Source organism: Polypterus senegalus, chromosome 1, assembly GCF_016835505.1.
Source record: "Polypterus senegalus isolate Bchr_013 chromosome 1, ASM1683550v1, whole genome shotgun sequence".
NCBI classification, from domain to species: domain Eukaryota; kingdom Metazoa; phylum Chordata; class Cladistia; order Polypteriformes; family Polypteridae; genus Polypterus; species Polypterus senegalus.
The window spans coordinates 37,178,713-37,200,194 of record NC_053154.1 but is presented as its reverse complement, the minus strand read 5'-3'; the positions used below and the strand labels follow the sequence as shown (position 1 = coordinate 37,200,194).

General features: G+C 39.1%; 1 long non-coding RNA gene across 1 annotated transcript in view; it reads right to left on the bottom strand.

Annotated features, from left to right (window-relative positions):
• LOC120524666 overlaps positions 1 to 21,482 on the bottom strand; it is a 39,425-nt gene that overhangs the window by 9,398 nt on the left and 8,545 nt on the right. Inside the window, exons 2-3 of the long non-coding RNA XR_005632817.1 lie at positions 9,202 to 9,228; positions 5,074 to 5,100 (exon numbers count right to left, since the gene is read on the bottom strand). This is a non-coding gene — a long non-coding RNA (uncharacterized LOC120524666). The remainder of the gene's footprint in view (positions 1 to 5,073; positions 5,101 to 9,201; positions 9,229 to 21,482) is intronic.

Below are 21,482 nucleotides of genomic sequence, written 5' to 3'. Positions count from 1 at the left end.
ATCACAGGACTCCTTTAACTTAATATGTACCTAAATAGATCCTAAAACTCCAAGATCTGCTCTTGTGCATCAGTATCTTTAGCTGGGCTATATCCCGTCACCCTTGATCAGTATAGATGGGTTACTTCAAATTGAATGGGATTGGCATTTTTGACCATCTGACTTGGACCCATAAGCATGAGGCTATGATTGCTTAAAAATACACAAGAATGTCCTCAGCTTCTGAACAGCTAGGCCAACTGTGAAGTAAGTAAATAATTCATGCATTTAGAAGTGGGCTGTAGAATGGATTCTGCGACTAGATTAGCATGCAGATCGAACACTTTTCCAAAGAGTAAACTGCAGGAAAATTCATCAGAATAGATTTCATTAAATAAAGAAATCTACAAACATGTTAACTTATTGAAACTTGCCTCATGAAAAAAATGTCTAGCAAACATCTCCCCTCTATGTTATGACAGGATGTACTGCAAGATCAAAGTTCAGACGGGCAGGTTCAAAGTGGTTTGGGAGTCTAAGCAAAACGTATCATGAAAAGTTAAACAGATATTGATTAACTTATTGACTAATTTCTGCTCTATTACCATAACAACTGAATGTTGAATCTTCACACAGTATACTGTACATTACTCTTGCAGAATTGTATTTTATTTGATATTGTATCAGTCCAACAAAAATATTTGTTATTCTCTCCTTGTATCTAATTTTTATTTGTCAATAGTACTTTATATCTGTTTTCATTTGTAGTGGCTATGCTCCTCTTTTTATCTCTTACTAGACATATAAGTACAAACTGTTGAAACTCTTTACAGCTGGTTATATATATATATATTTTATTACTATGCAGCAGAATCACTTAGAGTAAACAAGCATGAGTCTGGGTACTGAAGAGCCAAAATTATTCATCTAAATAGATGGCCAAAACTAAAGTTAAAATCATTAATTGATCTGAATTCAAAATCCTGATTTTTTTAAATTAAATTTCTTTTTGAAGAAATATCTATTCTGCTAAATTTAGCCTTCCCTTACAATGTAATTCAGATGATCTTCTGATGTAGAGTAACCCCTAATACCATGGTAGCCATGACATCAAAAGCTGGTGCACCTGCACAAGAAGCTGACATCAATGCCCTGTTACCAGCAATGGCTGAGATGGAAAACTCAGTCAAAGGTAAAAAGGATTTCAATCTCAACTAAAATAAAACAATGGCACATCTTAAACAGAAACTTCTACCAAACTTGGTTTACATCCCCAGTCTAGCAGTTACTTTCTGGGTGATAGACTCACATCTGATTAATTTTAGTACCAATTTTGGCACCAAAAAACTACCAGAATCTTAATACAAACACAGGACCTCTGTCCAAAATTTATTTTAAATAAAGATATTCAAGTCAAGTCAAGTTGGGGAGCATGCACTGGTACAGTGTGTTGCCGCACTTACTACGATGAAATAACTCGGGATCCCGGTTTGCAACCCCCAGGCAGACACGCGGTCCAGTCCCACCCTCCGAAATGACCCTCTATCTGCCACAGCCAGGTATTACGTGGGCGACCCCTGACCTGGTCCAGACACTCGGGTCCCCAGCAATGAGGATCTTAGGAGCTGAATCACCCTCTGGGAACGCACCACATGGCCATAGTGCGTAACTGACGCTCCCTCACAATGCAGGTAATGTGCCTCATTCGGGACTCCATGAGCAACCGTTCATTCGACACAAAGTCAAACCAACGGTACCAAGGATGCACACACATACTTCAACAGTAAGGCACTATCTAAATAATATGTATTATTATTATTATTTATTATTATTATTATTATTGTGCCTGGTCACTCCAACCCTTAACACGGATTGAAAATTTTGCACAGTTTCAAGATTAGGGCAATTGGTACACCTTTGGTCAGAGGTCCCACAATAAAAGTAATAACTCTTCTCAAAACATTGCTTGCACATTGTAATACCTAATTTAGTTTTTACTATTATTATTTTAGGAGGGGAAATTTTTTTCAACCTGTAAATATTTAATGCACTGTGCCAAAGAAACTATTTGATCAAAACTAAATAATAAGACAGCGCAATTTCATTTCTGGTGTGACAACATGGACCTGAGAAAGAGATGCTGTCAGAAGAGACAAGCCTCCTTGAAAAGATGAGCAAGGGATTTCTGATGAGCAAGGGATTTCTGTGTGTGTGTGTGTGTGTTTGTGAAAAAGAGAGAGACAGAGATGATGAAGCTCTTAAAGAGCACAACTTACAAGAACTGCTCCACTTCTTATATCTGTTGGCCTGGGTACTTGGTCATTGTTAGTTTTGGGAAGGGTCCTGGCTTGTTCACACTCATATAGTTGGGGAAGGTGACTGAAGATGATTTTACCTTTGAACCTAAGTGAATGGTGTGAGGCAGAGCCAGAGACATGAATTTGCAGACAGAAGGCACGGCACAAATCAAAATATCATTGGAGTCATGGAAAACTGGAGGGACTGCTGAGGAATTAAACCTCAAATGAAGGGGTGAGTAGGAGACACTGTATTTTTGTTATAGAGGCAAGGAGTGATGAAATAATACATTAAATGATAACAGGACTTTTTCAGAATAACAAATATTTTTGTTGGACTGAACAATGCATAACAAATTTTGTTTTAACAAAATGTAAATTTCAGTATAACAATTTTTTTCCACCAAAATGGCCACACTTAATGCTGCACCTACACTTTTACCAAGTCTCAGGAACCTGCAACAGACTGTCTTTTCCTGTTAAACCAAAGAAAGAGACAGACTGGTGAGAAATTTCTGGTCTCCGGCAGTCTCGTTGAGACTGTAGGCACAGTATCATACACATAGCCGAATTCTGAGTCAGTGCTCCATTACTGAAAGTTTGCAGTAATCTGCATTGAATGTCTTAACTCTGGAAAACAAGGAAGAAGATGATGGAAGTAATAACCTGTTATGAAGGTTTCCTTTTCTGAAGCAATGGATAGACTAAAAAGATTTGGGATTATTTATCATCCAGTACTGATGGATGACAGGGGATAACACTGTTCTCGGTGCTTCGTAAGGTCCTTGCTAGGGTCGTCCTCAATAGGATCCGTGATCACTTGCTCACCTACCAGCGGCCGGAACAGTCTGGTTTTACGCTTAAGAAGTCTACCATCGACTGCATCCTGGCACTGAGGGTTCTCATGGAGTGCAAACGCGAATATTGGCAGAGTTTCTTTGCAGCCTTTGTCGATTTTCACTAAGTGTTCGACTAAGTTGATCGAGCTGCCCTGTGGGACATCCTAAGGGTTTGCGGGATCCCCTCGAGGTTGCTGGATATCATGGCCGGCCTGTACACTGGAACTGTGAGTGCTGTGCAGATTGGAGGCAGGACTCTTGTGTTTTCCCAGTTGATTCTGGGGTTCGTCATGGGTGTGTTCTGCTCCTACTCTGTTCAATGCTTGTATGGACTGGGTGTTGGGCAAGGCAGATGTGGGGCATCTGTTGGTGAAGAAAGGTTCTCGGATCTTGACTTTGCTGACAATGCTGTGACCTTTGTGGAGTCAATGGAGGCTCTGATCGGGCCGAGAGACTGACTGAGGAGTCTGAGTGTCTGGGCTTACGAGTGTCCTAAATAAAACCAAGATCCAGGCCTTTAATGACGTCTTGGGCACAGCTATCAGCAGTTTGTCTGTTTCGGAGAGAGTGTTGACCTTGTTGAAAGGTTTACTTACCTGGGCAGTGACATTCATGTCTCTGGTGACTCTTCCTATAAAGTCAGTAGATGGATTGGGAGAGCATTGGGGGGTCATGAGGTCACAGGAAAGGGGTGTGTGGCGCTCCCAATATCTATGCAAAAGGATGAAGGTCCAAGTCTTTAGAGTCCTGGTGCTTCCTGTCTTGCTATATGGTTGTGAGACATGGACGCTATCCAGTGACCTGAGACGAAAACTGAAATCCTTTGGTACTATGTCTCTCCAGAAAATCCTTGGGTACCGCTGGTTTGACTTTGTATCGAATGAGCGGTTGATCATGGAGTCCCGAATGAGGCACATTACCTGCATTGTGAGGGAGTATCAGTTACGCACTACGCCATGTGGCGCTTTCCCTGAGGGTGATCCAGGTCGTAAGATCCTTATTGTTGGGGACCGAGTGGATGGACCAGGCCAAGGGGAGCCCACGTAACACCTGGCTGCGGCAGATAGAGGGTCATTTCCGGAGGGCGGGACTGGACCACGTGTCTGCCTGGGGGGTTGCCAACCGGGATCCAGAGTTGTTTTGTTGTGTAGTGGTGGCAGCACACTGTACCAGTGCATGCTCCCCAACTTGACTTGACTTGACTGATGTCCTGAAAATGTTTTTAAAAAATATATGATGTAGAAAATGTGATCATGAATACTGCTAAAAATTATGTGCATTCAAAAATTACTTAATATTTTTAAAAGAAGTAGCTTTCTGTATTCATATATTTGTAAAGAAAAGCCAAGCAAAATGACACCGTTTATTGGTTAACTAAAAGATTACAATATGCAAGCTTTTGAGGCAACTCAGGCCCCTTCTTCAGACAACATGTAATCATATATTTGTAAAAATAGTAACCACTAACGTCTCTAAATTAATAAAATAAAAATAAATAAAATATTTTTGCATTTTAAGAAGTGGTGTTTCTTTATATATATTTTCCAAATATTCATTATAATGAAATTTCAGAATAACAAAATATTTTTATGGTCCCATGAATTTCGTTACATTGAAATTCGACCTGTATTATTTGGAAGCACAAAACAAGATCCTTAACCTGAAAATGTTTCTGGGGCTGACCCTGTGCTCTGATCTCCAAGGGCCACTGAAAATACAGTGTACCAAATACCAAATAGAAATAAGCTTTGATTAAGTTATGTTGAGTTGAATGGGCATTTTTTAAAGAGTTTATTGTGTTCTTATAAAATGGCCATCACAAGCACACGATAATGTGATATGAGAGTAGCCAGAGTCTACCCTTACCTCTGACGCTACATTTAACAACAGTCTCTGGTTTGTCATGAAAAAATACTGGGCAGACAGGAGAGGCCATGACGCGACACACATGTACACACCTGATTTCAAGATGTAGCCAGTAGCCTCTGGAGGGAGAAACAAAAAGAGAAACTAATTAACAGAGAGGAAACATGAAAGAGATAAAAAGCACTTTGATCAGAACTCTTGCAATCTCAATTTTATTTATGCACTTAAAATATTTTCTACATGATATGCATTTACGGGTGGCGCAGTGGGTAGCGTTTCTGCCTCACAGTTGGGAGACCTGGGTTCACTTCTCGGGTCCTCCCTGCGTGGAGTTTGCATGTCCTCCTTGTGTCTGCGTGGATTTCCTCCACAGTCCAAAGACATGCAGCTTAGGTGCATTGGCAATCCTAAATTGTCTCTAATGTGTGTGTGTGCGCACCCTGCCTGGGGTTTGTTGGCTGGAATTGGCTCCAGCAGACCCCGTGACCCTGTAGTTAGGATATAGCAGGTTGGATAATGGATAATGTACATTTTTCATTACAAAGCACTAACACATGGATTACTGAAGCATAAATGAATTTTGGAAACTTAACACTGAAGTTAGAATTATGGTGAGTACATACAACAAATGAAGGCAGACATTACCAACATGGTGCCAGTGAATAAGAACATATCAAACAGAAACAATTTGTGTAAGTGAAATATTTACTAGTATTTTTAGTCTAATAAAACATTCTCAAACCCATGTAATCTAATTCAGGGTATTGTATTATATTGTGCTATGCAAACTTCTGAAGGACAAAAACAAAATCATATGGTACATTTCCTAAAACAACTATCAGTAAGCTTTTTGTAACAGCCCAGCTCATATGAGTTCATGTCTCTCACTTTACTGCTAGACAGACTTTAGAAAAGTAAACTGCATCCAGTTAAACGGTGTGGGGCTTAAACATTTCCATGACAATATAAAACCAGGATTCCTCAGTCCTGGAAGAATTAATAGCCAAATGTTCCATTCTAGCTTTACAAAGAAAACTAGACGTGTGGGAATTCTTATACATAGTAGTATCTGATCCTGAAGGGAGATATGTGATTGTCATGGGTCATTTATTTAAATGTAAAGTGATTTTGATAAATGTTTATGCACCCAATGTCGATGATGAGGAATTCATGCAAAATGTATTTGCATCCATTCCCAATGTAAACACTCATAAAATTATAATGTCTGGAGACTTTAATTATGTTTTACTGTAAATCCACTCTTGAATAGGTCTCCTATCACAGGGGTTGACATCTAACACTGCAAAGACAATTGCACAGTTTTAACTTTCCAAAACCTATCAGACCCCTATAGGTTTCTAAACCCAAACTCAAGAACATATTCCTTCTACTCACCAGTGCATCATTGCTACTCAAGAATTGATTATTTCCTTATAGATAATAATTTCTTGCCTACGATTAAATCTTGCAAGTATGACGCTATTGTTATTTCCGACCATGCCGCTCTGATCTTGGAGTTAAAATCATTAGGCCTCACACACTCACCTTGCAGATGGTGTCTTAACCCACTTCTGTTAGCAGATGAGAACTGTAGATGAATTTATATCCAAACAAATCAATTTCTTCCTAGAGACAAATACATCCTCAGAGATTTCTGTAGGAATACTCTGGGAAACTCTAAAGGCCTTCTTAAGAAGACAGATTATTTCATATCTTTCCCACAGGAATAAATTAGAAACCAAGAAAGTGTCAGAGCTAAGAAGCGAAATTACTAAAATAGATGAAGAACATGCCGGGCGTCCAAGTGAGGCTCTTCATAGGAAAAGGCAGACTCTGCATTCAGAACTCAACGTCTTGACAACTAATGAAACTGAACAACTTATTTATAAATCAAGACATCATTACTATGAACACGGAGAGAAAGCTAATAAGCTTTTAGCTCAACAAATCCACAAGCAAAAAGTTCACAATGCAATCCCAGTAATCACTAACACGAATGGAGATGAAATCATTGACCATAAAAATATAATACACACATTTAGAGATTACTATAAATCCTTATATTCTACTGAGTTTAAAGAAGACAACACACAATCTAATGCATTTCTGGATACATTACAGATACCACAAATAGATACTTTTAGTTCTGGGGATCTGGATAAACCTCTGACGCTATCAGAATTAATAGATGCTATAAAGTCACTTCAAAGTGGGAAATCAGCAGGCCATGATGGCTACCCTGTAGAATTTTATAAGAAATTCTCCACTCAGCTAGCTCCCCTCTTATTAGCAACATTTACAGAAGCTAGAGACAATCAAATTCTACCTCAAACTTTTCGTCAAGCATTAATCACCGTCTTTCCTAAACAAAATATGGACTTGTTACAATGTGCATCATACTGACCAATTTCACTTCTGAATAATGATGTTAAGGTACTCTCAAAAATCAAGTCCCAGCCTCACTGGGCCACATGTTTTGGGCCTGCACCAAATTAACATCATTTTGTATCAAAATTTTTAAGTGCCTTTCAGACAGCCTCGGTGTCACAATTGCTCTAACCCATTAACAGCTGTGTTTGGTGTTCTTCCAGATGGTTTAAGGTGGAGAAGGACAAACAAACTGTGATTGCATTCATTACACTTTTGGCATGCAGACTTATTTTGCTAAATTAGAAGTATCCTAACTCTCCTCTTTTAAGTCAGTGGGAAACTGATGTTTTATACTATTTGAAACTGGAAAAATCAGATTCTCAGTTATAGGATCTGTACAGCACTTTTTCAAAACCTGGCAGGATCTAATCAATAATATTTTAGAATAAGAAGAAATAATTCTCTCCGCATTTCTTTTCTTCTCCATTCATCTCTATTGCCCTATTAAACTCATCAATTTAGGTATGTTTACAAGCTTTAAGTTTTACTCCTTTGGCCATGCTCTTTTTCTCAGGGGTGGGGTTCGATTTCTTTTCAATCCTATTCGTTGTAAAATTGATCTATTTGTATGGAATGATTGCAATAAAATAAAAGAAGAATTAATAGTCTAAAGTAAATCACAACAAACCTAACAATTCTGGTAAGAAAAACAAAATATTATCCAGACTTAACAGAAGACTGGCTAGTTCTGATCTCATTTGATTAGCAGTGAAAGAAACATTAAAAACATCAGTAATTCTACTGAGATGAGTATTACATAGTGTGAAAGTGGAACAAAAGATGTGTTACCGATGTAAATATCCTCATGGTGGCTGTGGTGGGTAGATTGACAGGAGTATTGGAGAGTACAGACTGTGCATTGAGAGTCTGCAGGGAATCACAATACCACTAGGGGGAGCTCCTCAGGGTACCTGCAAACCTTTAAATAATGGCCAAGTAACTCAGATGTACTTGTACAGGCTTAATGTAAAGGGTTTCCAGATCCATGCTTAAGAAGCCCCTGCATTCAGCATACGGTGGCTTGGAGTTGGGAGGAAGTCTGTTGCTAATGGCTCAGCAGATAAAGAGGCTAGAGATGAACTAAGCAAGGGGTAAATAGGAAGGTCAGAGGTCTTAGGTTCATATTATTTTTAACTCACATTTGTTTATTGGATATTTGGCTTGGTTTATTAATAAAACCATTTTCTTTTGATACTTTTGGCCTTCTGGTCATTATTTTGGTTTGAGGACAATGCACAAGAGTCCCCTACAGTCCATAATAGAAAACATAAGTTATATTACAGATGTGAAGTCCAACTGTTTGCTATAACATTTGGTGATGTAGTTGTGTATTTATGTTTGCTAACTTATTGGTTTGAATTGGCTATTCCAAAACACACTGGAGGGCTTTATATTGTGCTGCTTTCTTTGAAGGATGCTCATCTTTTATATGTATTAATTGTCTGCACTTGCTTTTTCCAATACAGGGTCAGAAGGAGCCCCAGTTAAATTAAAAAGAGTTGGATATACAGTATCTGTCAAACTGCTGATGTGTACGTTCTGTAAGAATCAGAAGGTTTGCTGGAGTTGCTGATTAATCTCTCATTTACTCAAGTCTGATCACAAGCAAATCAACCACTCTTTTTAAAGCTGATACTAAACTTATCTTGGAAAGGCGGTGATCAAACATGTAGAAAAATAATGAACAATGTTCTAAAAATATATAAAAAGTGTATAATAAAAAGAATTTAGTTGTTATGCAGGCACCTCATGACCCTTGATATAATTTATTATAAAGAGTTCTTTCTTACTTATTTCTTTCCGTAGTTCATCATTCTCTGCAAAAAAAAAAATGAGTGTGAGAAATGACACAATGATACCCACTTCTGTCCACCAGTTACTATTAGAAACTGTTAAAAACTCTGAAGTGTGTCCACTCCTTTACTGCTCTTATTTCTGTTTTCAGTTCCTCTATTACTGGTGTTGATTTCTGTGACTCTTTACAGTTTATATACATTTAACTTTTCCTGTCAGGGCAGTCCCACTTAATTCATGAACATGTTTTTCTACTTTTTCCTCCTGAACCATAGTTATCTCCCTACTACACAAAATAATATGAAAGTAATGAAATATGTTTTGTGAATGTCAGTACAATTTTTCTCTTGTGATTCCCTTCAAGTTCATATGTAGAGGACAGCTGTTTTTTATTGGATCAGTTAATTAAAATTTATGTCAAGACCACATTATATTAAAAAGGTTTTTAATCTGTCTCTTCAAATGCTTACTAATCTCACATATAGAAGCTACTTAGCAGAAGGAATCCTCAATACACACAAATACTAAACTACAGTTTCCTGTACGGTCCTCTCTACTGCAGCTGTCATAGTGCCATATAACTCCCTCACCAAATGTTCCCCATTGCTTCTAAACTTATTCTTTTATCTTTTCACTGCTACTGACTTTCTCCAAATGCAGGCTTATCTCTCTTTACAATGTGGTAACCATTTATACATTTTCTTGGGGAATTTGATGATAGGATTCACTATGGAAGTACTTAATGAGGCTGCCACTGCCTGCTGTCGATTCCTCTTGTTAGTCCCAGCTCTGTTGCTACTGTAACTTCATACAAGAATAAAATCTGTCAGAGCTTCAAATGTCTCCAAGAGAAACAGCACAAATTCCCCATTTTAAAAAACCAACTCATACAGAATTTGGTGCTAAGGAGTTTCAAATAGGTGTCCATGGCATTGTGAATGTTTGTAGAGGTAGGTATGGCACTTTATAGATGTGCTTTAGATATTAGGACTATTGGTAAGGAAATTTGTGCCTAGTGTGAAGGATGGCCAGCCATATATTCCGGACCACACCTCCAAGCCACCAGATGGAGCCCTCCCAGCGGAATGGAGGTTCCCCAAATTCCAGCAGAGCCTCATGGACCTTGTAGTTTTTATAAACAGCCCTGCTGGATACCATGGGGACCACCAGGAGCCGCTATAGGGAGGCTTGGGGAGTGCTACGTGCCTATAACCCGAAGTGCGTCCTGGTCACATGAACTGTAGGAACGGCGTGCTTCTTGGGGTGAAGAAAAGGACTTTGTATCTGACCCGGAAGTGATAAGGAATCTCATGGACTGTAGGGTGGATTCACTTCCGGGTCAGGAGATATAAAAGGACCATGGGAAATCCCAGACGCTGAGCTGAGCTGGGAGGAAGGGTGGCTAAGTGTCTGGGAGAGGAGGAGAGTATTATATTAGTTATTGTGTATTGTAAGAATAGTGTGGAGTGGAGGGTGCTTAGTGCACATTATTATAATAAAAATAATAAGTATTGTACTTTTACCTGGTGTTTGACGTGCTACCTGAGGGTTCAAGGGAGCAATAGCGCCCCTACTGCCACACTAGAAATCCTAAATTAAAGACTTAGCTATTGTTTGAGAGAAAGACACTGCAGTGTCAAGCGGCAAAAGAGCTCAAAGAAGCCTCAGGTGAAAACATCGAAAATATCTAGAGAATGGCATGACATAGGTGACAAAAATCAAAATTATGTTTTGTTTGAAAATCCACAAAAAGATATTTTAATTTCATTAGCGGCAAGAGTATTTAATCTAAAAATCAGACAATTCAATTTCAAACCAAAGGGAGGATGACCCAAATTTTGGAAAATCTTTTCAAGTTGTATTCATTGAATGTTGTGAAGAACCAAAACTCATAATACAAAATATAGATGTTTAAGCTCTACATTCAAACTCCACTTATTTTTTATTCTAATTAAGCAGTCTCTAAATTGCCTTCAAGTTTTTTTTTTAAATAAAAGGGTTTTTTTCTTTTTCTTTTCCAGTAATATGTTTCCTTTGTTTTTCTGTCTGTATATTAGAATTTCTTGTTCTTTTATACTCATGCTTTTCCCATTTTTATCAGATATCTAGATACTGTGTTTATTTTATTAATTTTCCCACCAAACTTTTTTCCTTAGTCTTTTTCCAATTCAACAATTAATGTACTTAATGTGCCATATGTACTTTTCATACTAAATTCTATATTATTAATTTTTCCAATTATGTTGTCTCACCTATTTTTCCCTAAACCAAACCCCCAACTTTTATTTTGATTTCCTTCCTAGATAAAGGCTTTTCTGTGCTGTTGGACTAGAATGGTGTTCCTATCTCACACCTCCAGAAGTCGACAGCCACGCCAGTCTCGGTATGTGAGGAAACTGAGAATTTTCTATCATCTCAAAGACTTGCGTGTCTGGCTGCTTAGGATACTGTGTTTATTTTATTAATTTTTTCCACCAAACTCTTTTTTTCCCTTAGTCTTTGTCCTGTTCAACAATTAATATGAATTATGTACTTTTCACACTAAATTCTATATTGATTAATTTTTCCAATTATGTTGTCTCACCTATTTTTCCCTAAACCAAACCCCCAACTTGTTATTTTGATTTGCTTTCTAAGTAAAGCCTTTTCTGTGATGTTGGACTAGAATTGTGTTCCTATCTCACACACCCGAAGTCGGCAGCCACGCAAGCCTCGGTCTGTGTGGAAACTGATAATTCTCTATCATCTCAAAGACGTGTGTGTCTGGCTGCTCAGTAACACTTAACTAGCCTGATTATGGTGTGTGTATGGTATGTTCTGTGTTGGACTGATGTCCTGTTCAGAAACAGGTTCCTGTATTGTCCCTAATGCTTCTGGGGTCTTCCTCCAGTACTTCACAACCCGAAACAGAAATAAGTACAGTAGGTTCAACAACTGATAGAAGAATGAATCGAAATATATTTATCAAAAATATTGTAATAATCACCCTGTATCTTTAAAGCACATGTTATGTTTGTTTGTTTTTATGCCATTGAGATGATTATGGAATTGAGATACACACTGTAGCTGACTTTTCTTGTTGGGTTCACACAAAGCTACATTATTATGAAGGTTGAGGATCCTGAAACAGAGACAGCTGGTGACGTACTATATGAACTGGTCTCAAGTTTGAGCTTAAATTCAAGGGCGTGGAATGGACACTGAAACCAAGTATACAACTGGACTCTGAACAGTTCATGGATGGGCATTACTAATGAAGAATGATGGGCCACTAAAGGACATTACTGTTGGGAAGGTCGGCATTCTGGGAGATGATAAATATTTACATATCAACTAATCAACCAGGCTATTGAATAATATATCGATGTACTTTGTAACCCATTGAAATTCAGGAACTAAGGAAATGTTAGAATAATTCAGAATATTTTAGGGGGTAGAAGCAAAGACATTTTTCAAAGATATACCCACAGCTAGACAGAGAAAAGTGGCTTTGAGAAGATAGCAGCCATCAGCCTCCCATCCCAGCAAGGCAGAAGCCAAAATCCAGGCTTCTTTCTATCTATCTATCTCTACTCTGCGTTGGGTACTTGAGAGGTGCACTCATTATAAATGCACAGTCATTCAAACTGTGAGGTCCAACTGTCACATAATCAAAGAAGAGTACAGTACATCTGGGTATTGCAGGAGCCACTCCCAAATAAAGTGCTAAAGTGGTAAGTGGTGTAGCAGCTCTTTGGGGAAACAAACAGAAAGTAAATTGCTGCTGTGACACATAATTAAAAGAACAAATTTCAAGCCACTATAGGCTTTGTTTTACATGATTTGAATAAAAACCTTTCACTTAAAAACTAAATCTCTCATTTTTTTCAGAATTAAACTGAACCTGAGAAAAGTATTATCACATTTAATAGAACCGAAACTATGTTTTGATTTATGACTGAACATTTTTAAATACTTAACAAACTGAAAATAGCAGGAACAAAAATACTGGTAACCTAAATGTAATATTTTGTAGCACAGCCTTTGGAGACAATAACTACCATCAAATGCTTTCTGTAGCTCTTAATGAGATTTCTACGTTACTTGACTGGTCGTTTGGCTCACATTTCTTCAGTAGTCCCAGGTTTACTGGATGTCTTCTCCCAACTGTAGTGTTTAGTTTGCTCCGTAGATCTCAATGGGAGTCAGAAAGGACTCATAACAAGAATGGTCCAATATTTTCATTTCCTCCATTACTGGTGCTTTTTTAGGTATGTTTTGGGTTGTTATCCATTTGGAGCACCCATGCCCTGCAACTGAGACACAGCTATCTGACACTGGACTGTATGTATCACCCCAAAATGCCCCAGTAGTCTTCTAATCTTATTGTGCTCTTCACAGATTCAAATAGGCATTAAAGCAACCTCAGAACACTATTGATTCTGTTTCCTGTCTCTCAGTGGGGATGGTGTTTTCTTTCAAAGCTTCTTTTTTATACTGTGAATATGGAAGTTGTTGTGATTTATCAAAAATCTCTTTACATTTTGTCCGTCCAAAGTACTGTATATTCTCTTAATATAAGAACTTAATATAAGAAGTCTGACAAACAAGAGGAGACCATTCAGTTTGTTTAGCTAATCTCATCCAGAGTCTTCTTAAAGGTTGTCAAGGCTTCTTCTTCAACAACATGCCTTGGTAGGTTATTCTGTCCTAAATTCACTTCTCCTTAATTTACACTGGTATCTTTAAGTATGTGATTCACAGTTAAGTTGAAGGAATTCTGCTGGATGTAATTTGTCAATACCTTAAAGAATTTTGAAAATCCAGATTAGGTCCCCACATACTTTCCTCTGCTCGAGACTAAACAGATTTAGTTCTGAGATACACCTTGTTGTTCTCTTCTGCACAGCTTGAAGTGCTGCAATGGCTTTTTTTGCAGATGGGGTCTCACTAATCTATACTAATAAAAGGCAAAGCCCTCACTGACTGACTGACTGACTGACTGACTCACTACTAATTCTCCAACTTCCCGTGTAGGTAGAAGGCTGAAATTTGGCAGGCTCATTCCTTACAGCTTACTTACAAAAGTTGGGCAGGTTTCATTTCGAAATTCTACGCGTAAAGGTCATAACTGGAACCTATTTTTCGTCTATATACTGTAATAGACTGCAGCTCGATGGCCATGGGAGACGGAGTTGCGTGTCGCATCATCACGCCTCCCGTAATTGAGTGCCTGCCCATATATGGCCATCCGTCAGCGGCAATCCAATAGAAACACTGCCGCTAAATATTCACAGGTGAAGGACTGTGCTTATGCAGACGAAGATGAGATGGTCAGGGTGGTGTTTGGCACAAACTCAGCGAAACTGCGAGAGAAACTTTTAACTGCGGGTCTTAGCTAACATTAAATAAAGCCATGGACATCGCATGAGATGGCACAAGCACAGCTGGGAACCTTCGATGCATGTACACCGAGCGGCTCACGTGAACTGACGCAGTACACAGACAAAAGCAACAGTTCCAAAGAGCTGAACAAAACCGCATTACACAATTGAGAAGGCAGCAAAAATATGAAGCGTGTGACACATACAAGCATATTCATAAGTGCAGCTACTGCGAAACAAAGCACACGGTGGAAAAAGTCAATGTCCAGCTAAAGGAAGACAGTGTAAAAAACCCGTGCATGCAGTGTGTCACGTCTCAGATAAAGAGGAAGACGAGCTGTTTATTGATGCAGTAAGAAACGAATCGATGAATGAAACCTGTTATCTTTACAACGGTTGACAAACACGGAATGTAACTTGAACACAACACATCCTCCAAATACGAACCTGATTGAAAGAAATAATGATAATCAAATCCTTGATGACAGCAACACTCATAACAGTCACAAAACAATTATATTGACAATCATGTTACGTTATTTTTAAAATGTTCCCTTTTCTTTTTCATAACTTTAACACACTACTTCTCGCTGCGAAGTGCGGGTATATATATATATATACTAGCAAAATACCGCGCTTCGCAGCGGAGAAGTAGTGTGTTAAAGAAGTAATGAAAAAGAAAAGGAAACATTTTGAAAATAACGTAACATGATTGTCAATGTAATTGTTTTGTCACTGTTGTGAGTGATGAGTGTTGCTGTCATATATATATATATATATATATATACACACACACACACATATAAACATATATATACTGCTCAAAAATTAAAGGAACGCTCTGAAAACACATCAGATCTCAATGGGAAAAAAAATCCTGCTGGATATCTATACTGATATGGATTGGGTAATGGGTTAGGAACGAAAAGATGCCACATCGTTTGATAGAATTGAAAATTATCAACCTACAGAGGGCTGAATTCAAAGACACCCCGAAAATCAAAGTGAGAAAATGATGTGGCAGGCAAGTCCATTTTGCCCAAATTTCATTGCAGCAACTCCAAATCGTACTCAGCAGTTTTTATGGCCCCATGTGCTTGTATGCATGCCTGACAACGTCGGGGTGTGCTCCTAATGAGACGACGGATGGTGTCCTGGGGATCACCTCTCAGATCTGGACCAGGGCACCACTGAGCTCCTGGACAGTCTGAAGTGCAACCTGGGTGTGTCGGATGGACCGAAACATAATGTCTCGAGGTGATCTACTGGATTTAGGTCAGGCAAGAGTGAAGGCCAGTCAATGATATCTACTCCATCATTCAGGAACTGCCTGTATACTCTCACCACATTAGACCAGGCATTGTCGTGCACCAGGAGGAACCCAGGACCCACTGCACTAGCACAGGGTCTGACAATGGGTCCAAGGATTTCATCCCAATACCTAATGGCAGTCAAGGTGCCATTGAATAGCCTGTAGAGGTCTGTTAGTCCCTCCATGAATATGCCTCCGCAGACCATCACTGACCCACCACCAAACCAGTCATGCTGAACGATGTTACAGGCAGCACAACGTTTTCCACGGCTTCTCCAGACCCTTTCACATCTGTCACATGTGCTCAGGGTGAACCTGCTCTCATCTGTGAAAAGCACAGAGCGCCAGTGGTGGACCTGCCAATTCTGGTATTCTATGGCAAATGCCAGTCGAGCTCCATGGTGCTGGGCAGTGAGCACAGGGCCCACTAGAGGATGTCAGGCCCTCAGACCACCCTCATGAAGTCTGTTTCTGATTGTTTGGTCAGAGACATTCACACCAGTGGCCTGCTGGAGGTCATTTTGTAGAGCTCTGGCAGTGCTCATCCTGTTCCTCCTTGCAGATACAGGTCCTTCTGATGGGTTATGGACCTTCTACTGCCCTGTCCAGCTCTCCTAGAGTAACTGCTTGTCTCCTGGAATCTCTCCTATGTCCTTGAGACTGTGCTGGGAGACACAGCAAACCTTCTGGCAATGGTATGTATTGATGTGCCAACCTGGAGAAGCTGGACTACCTGTGCTGCCAGTAGTGACACTGACCATAGACAAATGCAAAACTAGTGAAAAAAACAGTCAGAAAAGATGAGGAGGGAAAAATGTCAGTGGCCTCCACCTGTTAAGTCATTCCTGTTTTGGGGGTCATCTCATTGTTGCCCCTCTAGTGCACCTGTTGTTAATTTCACCAAACACCAAAGCAGCTGAAACTGATTAACAACCCCCTCTGCTACTTAACTGACCAGATCAATATCCCAGAAGTTTCATTGACTTGATGCTATACTCTGATTAAAAGTGTTCCTTTAATTTTTTGAGCAGTTTATATACATATCCATACATATATACATATACAAATATATATATATATACACACACACACATATATACATACATATATATATATATATATATATATATATATATATATATACACATAAATCCACATATATATACATATCTACATATACACACATACATATACATACACACACACATATATACACACAAATACATATATATGTATATACATACACACACATATATAAACATGTATTTATATATATATACATACATATCTACATATATACATATACACACACACATATATATATATACAATCACCTAAAGGATTATTAGGAATACCTGTTCAATTTCTCATTAATGCAATTATCTAATCAACCAATCACATGGCAGTTGCTTCAATGCATTTAGGGGTGTGGTCCTGGTCAAGACAATCTCCTGAACTCCAAACTGAATGTCAGAATGGGAAAGAAAGGTGATTTAAGCAATTTTGAGCGTGGCATGGTTGTTGGTGCCAGACGGGCGGTCTGAGTATTTCACAATCTGCTCAGTTACTGGGATTTTCACGCACAACCATTTCTAGGGTTTACAAAGAATGGGGTGAAAAGGGAAAAACATCCAGTATGCAGCAGTCCTGTGGCGAAAATGCCTTGTTGATGCTAGCGGAGAATGGGCCAACTGATTCAAGCTGATAGAAGAGAAACTTTGACTGAAATTACCACTCGTTACAACCGAGGTATGCAGCAAAGCATTTGTGAAGCCAAAACACGCATCAACCTTGAGGCGGATGGGCTACAACAGCAGAAGATCCCACCGGGTACCACTCATCTCCACTACGAATAGGAAAAGAGACTACAATTTGCACAAGCTCACCAAAATTGAACAGTTGAAGACTGGAAAAATGTTGCCTGATCTGATGAGTCTCGATTTCTGTTGAGACATTCAAATGGTAGAGTCAGAATTTGGCGTAAACAGAATGAGAACATGGATCCATCATGCCTTGTTACCACTGTGCAGGCTGGTGGTGGTGGTGTAATGGTGTGGGGGATGTTTTCTTGGCACACTTTAGGCAACTTAGTGCCAATTGGGCATTGTTTAAATGCCACGGGCTACCTGAGCATTGTTTCTGACCATGTCCATCCCTTCATGACCACCATGTACCCATCCTCTGATGGCTACTTCCAGCAGGATAATGCACCATGTCACAAAGCTCGAATCATTTCAAATTGGTTTCTTGAACATGACAATGAGTTCACTGTACTAAAATGGCCCCACAGTCACCAGATCTCAACCCAATAGAGCATCTTTGGGATGTGGTGGAACAGGAGCTTCGTGCCCTGGATGTGCATCCCACAAATCTCCATCAACTGCAAGATGCTATCCTATCAATATGGGCCAACATTTCTAAAGAATGCTTTCAGCACCTTGTTGAATCAATGCCACATAGAATTAAGGCAGTTCTGAAGGCGAAAGGGGTCAAACACCGTATTAGTATGGTGTTCCTAATAATCCTTTAGGTGAGTGTATATATATATATATATATATATATATATATATATATATATATATATATATATATATATATATATATATATATATATATATACATACACTCTTTGGGGTGCGAGCAACTGTTGCTGGGGGTGGCAGAATCCATCAAGGAAGAAAAATGAAAAACATTATTTGTACAAAATCTTAATTTATTTATCCATTCCTAAATAATTAAATGGGCAGGCTATTTCGTATCAGTGCAATACGCTGTTTGTTAAAACAGATGACTCCCGCTCTTACGTGCAAGTCTGCGTGGATATTATGAACTATCGTATCTGTTCAAGTTCTATTTAAATTTTAAATAGAAGGAATTTTTATTTAGTCGACAGAAATATCTTTGGTAGGAATGTAAGTTAAATGTAGGCATCATTGCATAAATTTTTCTTCACCATACAAATGTAAAGAGTAAATTCGTTTTACATTCCAACCAAAGATATTTGTGTCGACTAAATCAGGGTGTCAAACTCAATTGCACAGGGGCCAAAATCCAAAACACACTTTAGGTCGGGCGAACAGGATAAACATTTATTGAACACACTAAAACTAAACTTTTAAAACTTTAAAGTTTTAAAACTTAACTTTTTGAACATAAATATGAATAAAACAGACAGGAATATTATTCCGAATAAATCAACTTAAACCTTAAATAACTCATATTTTGCTCTCCATAAAAATATATCCTGTCTAAATTATACAAGTTAGAAATAAAGTAAACGTTAAAAGAACAAACATTCAAATTTCTTTACTCTTATGTAATTTTATATAAAAATAAACTTAAATTTTAAATATCCCAAAAGATTTTGCTCTCCATAAAAATATATCCTGTCAAAATTATACAAATTCAAATATGAACATGCTGCATAACAAAACCTGGAAATATAAATAAAATGTGTTCTTTTCAGCAATAACAAATCAAATCATTCAGTTGTCTTTGCTCATATGTCATTTTATCAGAGCTGGACGCCTGGCATCTTTTTGGCAACAAGTTCGTTTATGTTTGGTGTGAGGTTCTGTGTTGTGGAGATTCTCAGGATGGACTGCAGGTGCTCATCAGTGAGGCGACTCCTGTGTGCTGTTTTGTTAGTCTTCATCACTGAGAAGAGCTTCTCACACAGATATGTGCTACCAAACATGCACAAGGTTCGAGCCGCATGTAGACGGAGCTGGAGCATTTCTGCGGGAATGGAGTGAATAAACTGTGCGGGCCCTGCAGTATCGTACTTTGCCTTCAGTGTGCCATTACACTGCAGCTCAATCACCTCCATCTGGATCTGCACAGGTGCAGTTTCCACATCGACGGCAAATGGGTTGAAACAACTCAAAATTCTTTTTTTGTTCTTCAAAGTCACCAAAGCGCCGTGCGAACTCAGTGCGCAGTGCGCTCAGTTTATCAGCAAAGTGCGTATTTGGGAACACCGTTGTGCCGACTTGGTTCAACATTACTTGGCAACAGGGAAAGTGGGGCAAGTTGCACTGGTGCATTTGTGTCTCCCATAAAAGCAGCTTCACTTGAAATCACTTTGTGATTTTGCACGGGTAAAAACGTCTGCTGAAGTGTCAGATTCTTCTTTAACTCTTCTGCTTTCTGTATCTTCTGCATTGCATTCAGGTCTTTCAGGTTATCCTGATGTTTTGTCTCATAGTGCCGTCTTAGATTAAATTCTGTAATTACAGCCACATTAGCTCCACAAATGAGACACACGGGTTTACCGGCAATGTCAGTAAACATATACTCAGCCTCCCATCGGTTTTTAAAGGATCTATTTTCAGAATCAACTTTTCTCTTTGGCATCGTGTGGGCTAGCTTTGCAATAACTTGCAGCATCATAAGCTAGACTTGATTAACGCGTAAGTGTTCGGCAAGGCAGCTGAAGCGCTGCATTATGGGATCTGTAGTTTATTGTGTTACCAGCGCTTCATATCCCCGGGCCATTAATAACAATAATATATAAAATGATCTCGGGCGGATATAATTACACACGGGCGGATGTGGCCCGGGGCCTTGAGTTTGACACATATGGACTAAATAGAACTTGAAAAGATATATTTTTTCGAATGTGATCGCGCAATTCAGATCAAGTTGACGCGCACTACAGTACATCGAGCCCGCGTGCTATTGTGGTTTTGCCTGCGTGCGTCAATAAGTCACCCTCCCCTCGCTCTTACTTTTTTACCGTTCACTTAAACGTTTCTCTCGCAGTTACGCTGAGTTTGTGCCAAACACCACCCTGACCATCTCATCTTCCTCTGCATAAGCACAGTCCTTCATCAAATGAGGTGAATGGGAGGGGAGTTGATGACGTGACTCCCTCACCCGCCTTAACTGTCAATCCCCACAAACACAGTCTCTCGGAATTTGCATAAATACAGCCTTTCACCTGCAATTTTAACTTAGTTACAAAGTGATCAAAACTCTTGTTTATATCCTGCGTCCTCTCATTAAACTTGTATCCCGCATTACCCGTGGGCATGACAAACACCAGCGGCAGCGTGTCTATGAACTTAATTTAAACTTCAGGTTTACACCGTGCTTTGTTTCCGAAGTAGCAGCACTCATGGGTTGTATATGTCAGTTGCTCGCTTCTTATTGTTTCGCTGCCTTCTCAATTATATAATGCATGTTTTCTTCAGCGCGTTTTGGAGCTCTTCCTGGTTTTCTATGTAGTGCGTTGACAGTCAGTTCACGTGATTACGTGGGAGGCGTGATGATGTCACACGAAACTCCGCCCCCCACGGCTTTCGAGCTCAACTCCATTACAGTATATGCAGAAAAATAGCTTCCAGTTATGACCATTACGCGTAGAATTTCGAAATGAAACCTGCCCAACTTTTGTAAGGAAGCTGTAAGGAATGAGCCTGCCAAATTTCAGCCTTCTACCTACACGGGAAGTTGGAGAATTAGTGATGAGTCAGTGAGTCAGTCAGTGAGGGCTTTGCCTTTACTAGTATAGATATATATATATACCCGATCTACAGTACATAATACTCTAAAATAGATGAACCACACGCCGTGGCTAATGGAAGAAGCTTAGCCTCTA